This window comes from Microtus pennsylvanicus, chromosome 4 (assembly GCF_037038515.1).
Source record: "Microtus pennsylvanicus isolate mMicPen1 chromosome 4, mMicPen1.hap1, whole genome shotgun sequence".
In the NCBI taxonomy this organism is placed as follows: Eukaryota; Metazoa; Chordata; class Mammalia; order Rodentia; family Cricetidae; genus Microtus; species Microtus pennsylvanicus.
In genome coordinates this window covers 143,241,387-143,250,258 of record NC_134582.1, presented here as the reverse complement: position 1 = coordinate 143,250,258, position 8,872 = coordinate 143,241,387, and the positions used below count along the sequence as shown (strand labels likewise).

Below are 8,872 nucleotides of genomic sequence, written 5' to 3'. Positions count from 1 at the left end.
CTCCTGTACAAACGGGCTATGGGAATACTGTCTTACTGCACTCCTGTACAAACGGGCTATGGGAATACTGTCTTACTGCACTCCTGTACAAACGGGCTATGGGAGTACTGTCTTACTGCACTCCTGTACAAACGGGCTATGGGAGTACTGTCTTACTGCACTCCTGTACAAACGGGCTATGGGAGTACTGTCTTACTGCACTCCTGTACAAACGGGCTATGGGAATACTGTCTTACTGCACTCCTGTACAAACGGGCTATGGGAATACTGTCTTACTGCACTCCTGTACAAACGGGCTATGGGAATACTGTCTTACTGCACTCCTGTACAAACGGGATATGGGAATACTGTCTTACTGCACTCCTGTACAAACGGGCTATGGGAGTACTGTCTTACTGCACTCCTGTACAAACGGGCTATGGGAGTACTGTCTTACTGCACTCCTGTACAATCGGGATATGGGAATACTGTCTTACTGCACTCCTGTACAAACGGGCTATGGGAATACTGTCTTACTGCACTCCTGTACAAACGGGCTATGGGAATACTGTCTTACTGCACTCCTGTACAAACGGGCTATGAGAATACTGTCTTACTGCACTCCTGTACAATCGGGATATGGGAATACTGTCTTACTGCCAATGCTGCTCAGTTACCACTGAGCAATATATTTACAGTTTGATGATCTTGAAAAAGACAAGATCCTTACAAATTTGAGTTTATACATTTGGTTCCCCCTTATGTATAGTAGTATATTATTTGTGTTTTAATAAATAAAGCTTGCCTGAAGCTCAGAAAGCAAAACAACCATGCTAGTCACCCATACAGGCAAGGCAGTGGTAGCACACACCTTTAATCCCAGCAGCCACACTAGTTAGTCATAGAGACAAGCCAGTGGTGGTGCACACCTTTAATCCCAGCACTAGGGAATATAAAGTGGGATGAGAGATGAGACAGGAACTTGCTCTTTTTCAATCTGAAGACTTCATAGATCTAAGGTCTCTCCAGTGGCTTGGCTGCCTCGCCTCTTTGATCTTCAGGTTGAACCCCAATTGTCTCTGGGTTTTTATTATTCATGCTACACTTACTTATCCATAGATTTTTAATTATCTGTTGGCCAACTCCTATCTGAAAATATTATATGGAAAATTCTAGAATAAACAATTCAAGTGTTTGGAATTTCAGGCCATTCTGGGTAGCGTGATGAAGTCTCCTGCCCTTTTGCTGTCTCCCCAGAGCATGAATCACCCTTTGTCCAGGTCCTCACTGCACTGTGCGCATGTGTAGGAAAGGCAGGGTAAAGCTAAGCGTTGGAACTGTCTGCAATTTTAAGCATCCACTGGAGGGACTGGAGCATGCTGCCCTCAGACAAGGAGACTACTGTACCTCTTAGTCATAGAAATAGCTTAGTAGTTACTCTGTGTATTTATCCCCATCGTGAGGTGGAGTCGTCCTGATTAAGCCTTAGCTAAAACAGGCATGTTCCAACATGACTACTATTGGGGCAAGGGAGGCTTCACCTTCTTGATTTCAACTTTAAAACTCTTCTCTTTTGATTCTGTCACTAAGACATATGTGATGAAACACAAGGCTAAACTTTCACACACACGCTTCAGCCCCTCCAGTAAGACAGACATCTGGTGCCCATTCTGAACAGGATTTGTCTTAGTTCCTTAGCTTGTAGAGCGTCGGTGGAAAACAGAACTGAACAAATTCAACACAATGCCCAGCAAAATTCTTCAAAGACCTCGAAAGAACAGCACTCAAGTTCATATGGAAAAGCAAAAAACCCAGGATAGCCAAAACAATCTTGTACAATAGAAGAACTTCTGGAGGCATCATGATCCCTGACTTCAAACTCTACTACAGAGCTACAGTACTGAAAACAGTCTGGTATTGGCATAAGAACAGACAGGAGGACCAATGGAACTGAAAAGAAGACCCGGATATCAATCCATACATCTTCAAACACCTGATCTTTGATAAAGAAGCAAAGAATATTAAATGGAAAAAAGAAAGCATATTTAACAAGTGGTGCTGGCATAACTGGATATCAATATATAGAAGAATGAAAATAGACCCTTATCTATCACCATGCACAAAACTCAAGTCCAAATGGATCAAAGAAAGCCAGCCACATTGAACCTTATAGAAGAGAAAGTCGGAAGTATATTTGAAAACACTGGCACAGGAGATCACTTCCTAAATATAACTGCAGTAGCACAGACACTGAGAGAAACAATAAGTGGGACCTCCTGAAACTGAAAAGCTTCTGTAAAGCAAAGGATGTGGTCAACAAAACAAAATGACAGCCTACAGAATGGGAAAAGATCTTCACTAACCCCACATCAGACAGAGGTCTGATCTTCAAAATATACAAAGAATTCAAGAAATTGGACACCAAAAAGAATCACATAATCCACTTAAAAAAATAGAGTAAAGACCAAAACAGAGAACTCTCAACAGAGTAATCTAAATGTCTGAAAGACACTTAAGGTAATGTTCAACATCCTTAGTCATCAGAGAAATACAAATCAAAACAACTCTGAGATTCCATCTTATACCTGTAAGAATGGCCAAAATCATAAACACTGATGACAACTTATGCTGGAGAGGTTGTGGGGAAAAGGGAACACTTCTGCATTGCTGGTGGAAATGCAAGCTGGTATAACCCCTTTGGATGTCAATGTGGTGATTTCTCAGAAAATTAGGAAACAACCTTCCTCAAGACCCAGTAATACCACTTTTGGGTATACACCCAAAGGATGCTCAATTGTGCCACAAGGACATGTGCTCAGCTATGTTCATAGCAGCTTTGTTTGCCATAGCCAGAACCTGGAAACAACCTAAATGCCCCTGCACCAAAGAATGGATAAGGAAAATGTAGTACATTTACACAATGGAATACTATACAGCAGAAAAAATAACAGCAGCTTGAATTTTGCAGGAAAATGGATGGAGCTAGAAAACATTATTTTGAGTGAGGTAACTGAAATACAGAAAGACAATTATCACATGTACTCATTCATAGGTGGTTTTTAAACATAAAGCAAAGAAAACCAGCCTACAAACCACAATCCCAGAGAACTTAGACAACAATGCAGACACTAAGAGAAACTTACATAGATCTAATCTACATGGGAAGTAGAAAGTAGAAAAAGCCAATATCTTCTGAGTAAATTGGGAACATGAGGACGTTGGGGAATAGTGAAACTGATATAGGCATGAATAATTTGCTTTGGTATGGATTTTAAGGTCAATTTTGTTATATGTACATGTATTTCTGATGTTGATTAAGGTATTGTGATTGTGTAGTTCATTTAAAATGTAATGTATAATAGGAAATATAGGTTGCTAATGGATAACCATCGATAATGGTAAAGCTTGTAGTCATGTTGGTTAGATTTTCTAGATATATAGAGATATATTTTAGATAGACATTCTTCATATCTTTCAAAGACTGCAGAATATGGCATTTAATGTTTTAATAACTTAGGGCTTTTCATGACAATGAGACATGTCTGCTCCTGGCAGCACCAATCTACTTCAAGAGGAAGATGAGCATCGAAGAGGCTCCTTATGGAGTTGGATAGCCATTTGGGCAAGAAACTGCTCTAGCCTGGACTGTTCCATAAACTGGACACAAAGAACCCGCAGAGAGAGGACTGCTGAACTTGCCTAAAGGTGAGATGATCTTTCAGGGTTCCTGATCTATGAAAGAGTCTATGAGACATTCTGCAAGACACAGCAGATAGTGACTGAACTGCCTTTGAAATTTCCTGCTTCATGGAAATGTCTGCTGGATACTATGGGCCTGAAGGCTGAAGATGGATGCCCCAATGGTACAGAGGAACTTTGGGTGACTGCACAGGCAGCAAGATGTCTCTGTCATTTCTAGAGTTTTAAAAGTTGCTTTTTTCTTGTTTGTTTATGTAGTATTGTATCTTTCTGGAGTCTTTGATGGAGTTGAAGAATGGTTAGTTATAGTTTTCCTTAGTTATGATAAAAGATAAAGTAGATATAAATATTGTAACTGTAATTCTTGCTTGATAACTGTTTTGTTATATGTAATCTTACTATGTTAAAGTGAAAGCCTTTCTTTTTTGTTTAAACAGAAAAAGGAAAAATGATGGGGGAGAGTCTTCTGTTTTGTGTTAATTTCATTGGTTAAATAAAGAAACTGCCTTGGCCCATTTGATAGGCTAACCCTTAGGTGGGTGGAGTAAACAGAACAGAATGCTGGGAGAAAGAAGCCGAGTCAGGAGTCGCCATGATTTTCCCACCCGACACAGCCACAGGTTAAGATCTTCACTGGTAAGCCACCTCGTGGGCTACACAGATTATTAGAAATGGGTTAGATCAATATGTAAGAGCTAGCCACTAAGAGGCTGGAACTAATGGGCCAAGCAGTGTTTAAAAGAATACAGTTTCCGTGTAATTATTTCGGGTAAAGCTAGCCATGCGGGGCAGCCGGGTGCCGGGGACGCAACCCTGCCGCTCCAAATACAACAGAGTGGCACCCAGATGTGATGGGCTAAATCCACTTAAAAACCTGAGAGAGCTTAATTTTAAACAGAGAAAAAAACAGAGTTTAACGCAGAGTTTTGCTCTTTGTTGGTGGCATGCTGTAGAGAGATTTCCTGATTCAGCAACAGCAGCAGAAAAAAGCTGCGTCATTTTAAAGCGTGGCTTCTTGGGACTCTGCCGCCAGTGGAAACTCTGGCTTTAAAGCATTTCAATGGCTTTTATGGGAATGAATGTTTGTGTTCCCGCTTGGGATCAGAAAGGAGAGTGCTCTGAGACCATGCTGATGGCTCAGCGCTCCCCGCCTGCTCCTGGGCAGACGGCAGAATCAGGCTTAGGCAGGTGGAAGAGCATTGCGGATTCCTGCAGCCATACAGAGACGTGTTTTCAGACTGCGCAGTGCTCTGTGTATCAGATTTGGCTGTAACTTGGATGAAAAGAGTTTCTCTGCCGCACGCTCAGTCTCAGAGTTAAAGTGCGGAGTGCGGCTCCTACCTGGTGGCCCCAGAGCTAGTAGAAAATGGTACATCCTCCATTTTGAAATTGGAGAGAAGTGGAGCCAACATCCAGAGCAGCCCTTCGCCCTGCAGATCAGAGGCGCAACTGATTCCAGTCACAAGTGGCTCTGCCATGTTGGACTGGGTGGGGCAAGCCTGCGGTACCTGTTTTTGACCTAGGAATGTCACAGCTTAGATTCTTAAGTGCTTAGTGATTTAGAGGCTCAAAACAAAGTACTCCTATATAGTAAAAAAAATTACAGATTCACAATAGGACAGATTCAGTCATAAAAGACCTTTATGGATCACAATGTTGGATGAATGTACGTAGGCTTGGGAGAGAGAAGAAAAAGAATATAGAGAATAAAGTTAATGCCTTTAAAAAAAAGGGTAAAGTCTTTAAGGAGACAGAATACAGATAGTTATAGATTAAGAGAAATAAAGAAAATAAGCCACGTAAAAATGGAAAATTCACAGAGAGTCTGGATTCTTTGTATTATTGTGTTTTCTTCAAAATTTTTGACTGTGAAGGAGCTAAGTACAGAGAGACATTTCATTATATGGGCTGCCAAGTGGAACCAGAACAGATATCATGAGGGTATGACTTCAGAATTTGGGTCTAAGGATATGATGCTTTGGAGAGGGTCTTCTTTTGTTTTCACAGAGGATGCGACCCTGTGGATTGCATCTATCCCAATATGGTATGATAGACCACACACTCCTGAATGGTTGCTGTGAGCACCCTCAAAAAATTACTTCACTCAACTGCCAATTGAGATAAACCTGGCACACAGGTTACACCCTAAACTATCTGAATAACAGCGCCCCCATTCAGCAGGAAGCAGTTTGGAGAGAAAAAACTGCTCCCATGTTCCCAAATATTGCTTATAAGAAACCAAAAACAACAACAACAAAAACCCGAATTCCTTGATGGGAATTTTCACCTATTTCACCTTTGCATTTTGTTACTCTGTTTCCTGAAATAAGTTGGGAGATGCTCAGATTCATCCTTTTGCCTCACTTCCCTGGAACCCACCCACTCTGTCACTTAAGAAAATCAAGTCATGACTGCAGAGGTCTCTATAGTTTGCAACTGACTTTTGTAAGCTACACATTTCCCAAATAAAGCAATTTTTAAAATCCAGCAAAAACAAAACAACACGTGCACACCTCAAACACATATATACATAAATAAATGTAAAAAAGAGGCATGAAACCCCTGGAGGCAGTAAGGTGTCTAGGAGGGTGAAGGCTCTGAGTTCTAGTCCCAGAATGCACATGGTGGAGGAGAGAGTCAACAACCCTGACTTCACAGAGCTGCAGCAGCAAGGGGGGTACACACAGTAAGTAAATAAATGAAAACAACTTGCTCCCTAAATGAGCACTTTTTGTGGCACCACTTATAGAACTTATGACTTATGATTACAATGACCACCCCAGAACAGGCTTCCCTCAAGAAGAAGTGGCTCATACTCCTAAGCCACCACCTCTTGAGCACAGCAGGGCAATTAAGGGGTGTTCATTGAATTCCAATGTCATTCAATACAGATGATTTACTAGCACTTAAGAGAGCCTATGGAGTAGCATTCTCCAGAAAGGTTATATTTTGGTGATAAACAGAGTCGCAGGCATAAGCTGTGGCCAGTTACAAATTGGGCAAGTTGGGTGTTGGACAAAGCTGAGTGGTGGGGTGCTTGCCTGACACAGGTTTTGGATTCCATTTTCAGTACTGCAAAAAGGAAAATAAAGCAGAAAGAATATTCACATTTATCTTCTGTCCCCTGACTTTCCATTAAAGTGACAGTAAATACAGACAAAAGTCCTAAGCCCACAAATGTAGGAAAACCGTAACCAACAAGACAGTACCACCACTTTGGAGATATAATCTACCTAAATATTCTGGAGAATGCCAAATCCTAGGCTAGGAGAGTAGAAAGTTAAGACGTCAGTCTGTAATCTACATACAACACCGAACGTCTTAGGAATTGTAGACACCAGGAGGCATGGGGAAGGGTAGAGTGGAAAATAGGAAAGTTTTGTTGAAGTTTCTATAGAGACTTAGGAAATACAATCTCCCTCAACCAGAAATGCCAAGCGATTGCGCCCTCCTACACAATTGAAGGAAGGAAACTTCCTATCTGGGTAGGCTGGGCCAAAGAGGGTGAGAACTAGGGAACCCCAGATACAGCTGGAGAGAAGACCGGCTTGCTTCCCTGAAAACTGAAAAACAAACTACAGACTGAATCCTGAGATCATACAACTCTATTTAATAAAAAACAAACAAACAAACAAAAACCCCAAAACTGACAGCAGAGTGTGTGTTAACCTAGCAATAAATTAGAGATCATCTTAATGGAAAACAACCAGTCCAAAAGAATGTCATTAGTGATGTTTAGATCAGAGCAATCTATAGATTCAGTGTAATCCCTATGGAAATACCAGGTTATTCCACAGAAAAAATACATATTTTAAAAAATTCTATGTTGGGCATGAAGCACAAAAGACCTTCAATGGTCACGGCATTCTTGAGCAGAAAGAACACACACAGCTAGGGAGTAGACACCCGCATAAAAACACTTGACTTCAAAATATATTACACAGTTATAGTGTCCAAAACACCCTGGTACTAGGAGCAAAACAAACACATGGGCCAATGGACTAGAATAGGTAACCCCCAAAGAAATCCAAAACGTCCACACAACAGAGAATTTGGGAAAACTGAATACTTACATGCAGAAGAATGAAATGAAACCTTATCTCACAACATATACAATAATAAAATCAAAATGGAATAAACATTTAAATGCAAAACTCAAACTGTGAACCTACCTGAAAATATATGAGAAAGAAATCCTCCACAACAGTGGCCAGAACAAGGATTCTGTGGCTATGATCCCAGAAGCACAGCAACAAAAGCAAGAATCGACTAATGAAGCTACGCCAGGCTAAGAATCTTCTGCCACAGAAAAAGGAACAATTAGCAGAGGAAGAGGAAGACTATAGGATGAGAGAACTTGTCTGAAAAGTACGTATCTAATGGGTCAGTTAAGATCCAAGTGACAGCCTTCCTTTCCAGCCTCCGTCCCGGACCCTGTAGCCGCCGCTATGTTGATGCCCAAGAAGAACCGGATTGCCATCTATGAGCTCCTTTTTAAGGAAGGAGTGATGGTTGCCAAGAAGGATGTCCATATGCCCAAACACCCCGAGCTGGCTGACAAGAATGTGCCCAACCTTCATGTCATGAAGGCCATGCAGTCTCTGAAGTCTCGAGGCTACGTGAAGGAGCAGTTTGCCTGGAGACCTTACGAATGAGGGCATCCAGTATCTCCGCGATTATCTCCACCTACCTCCGGAGATCGTGCCTGCCACCCTGCGCCGCAGCCGTCCCGAAACTGGCAGGCCTCGGCCCAAAGGGCCAGAGGGTGAGCGCCCGGCAAGATTCACAAGAGGGGAGGCGGACAAAGACACCTACAGAAGGAGTGCTGTGCCCCCTGGTGCTGACAAGAAAGCTGAGGCCGGGGCTGGCTCAGCCACCGAGTTCCAGTTTAGAGGAGGCTTTGGTCGTGGACGTGGTCAGCCACCACAGTGAGCTTGAAGACTGTTGTTTGGAATAAACTTTAAAGTGTCAAAAAAAAAAAAGATCCAAGTGACAAAGTCTTCAATAGCAAGAAAACAAATTTAACAATTTTAAATGGATTATGGATCTAAATAGTAGCCAATATGTAGATGAAAAATGTCCAACAATACCAATCATTACAAAAAATGCAAATCAAAACCACTATCAGATATTACCTCATACATGATACAATCGCTATTAAAAACACAAAATATAACTGTTGGTTATGATGTGA

General features: G+C 41.6%; 1 pseudogene; it reads left to right on the top strand.

The window, feature by feature from the left end:
• The first annotated feature begins 8,090 nt into the window (after positions 1-8,090).
• LOC142848955 (small ribosomal subunit protein eS10 pseudogene) lies at positions 8,091-8,660 on the top strand (annotated as a pseudogene).
• The last annotated feature ends 212 nt before the right edge of the window (positions 8,661-8,872 follow it).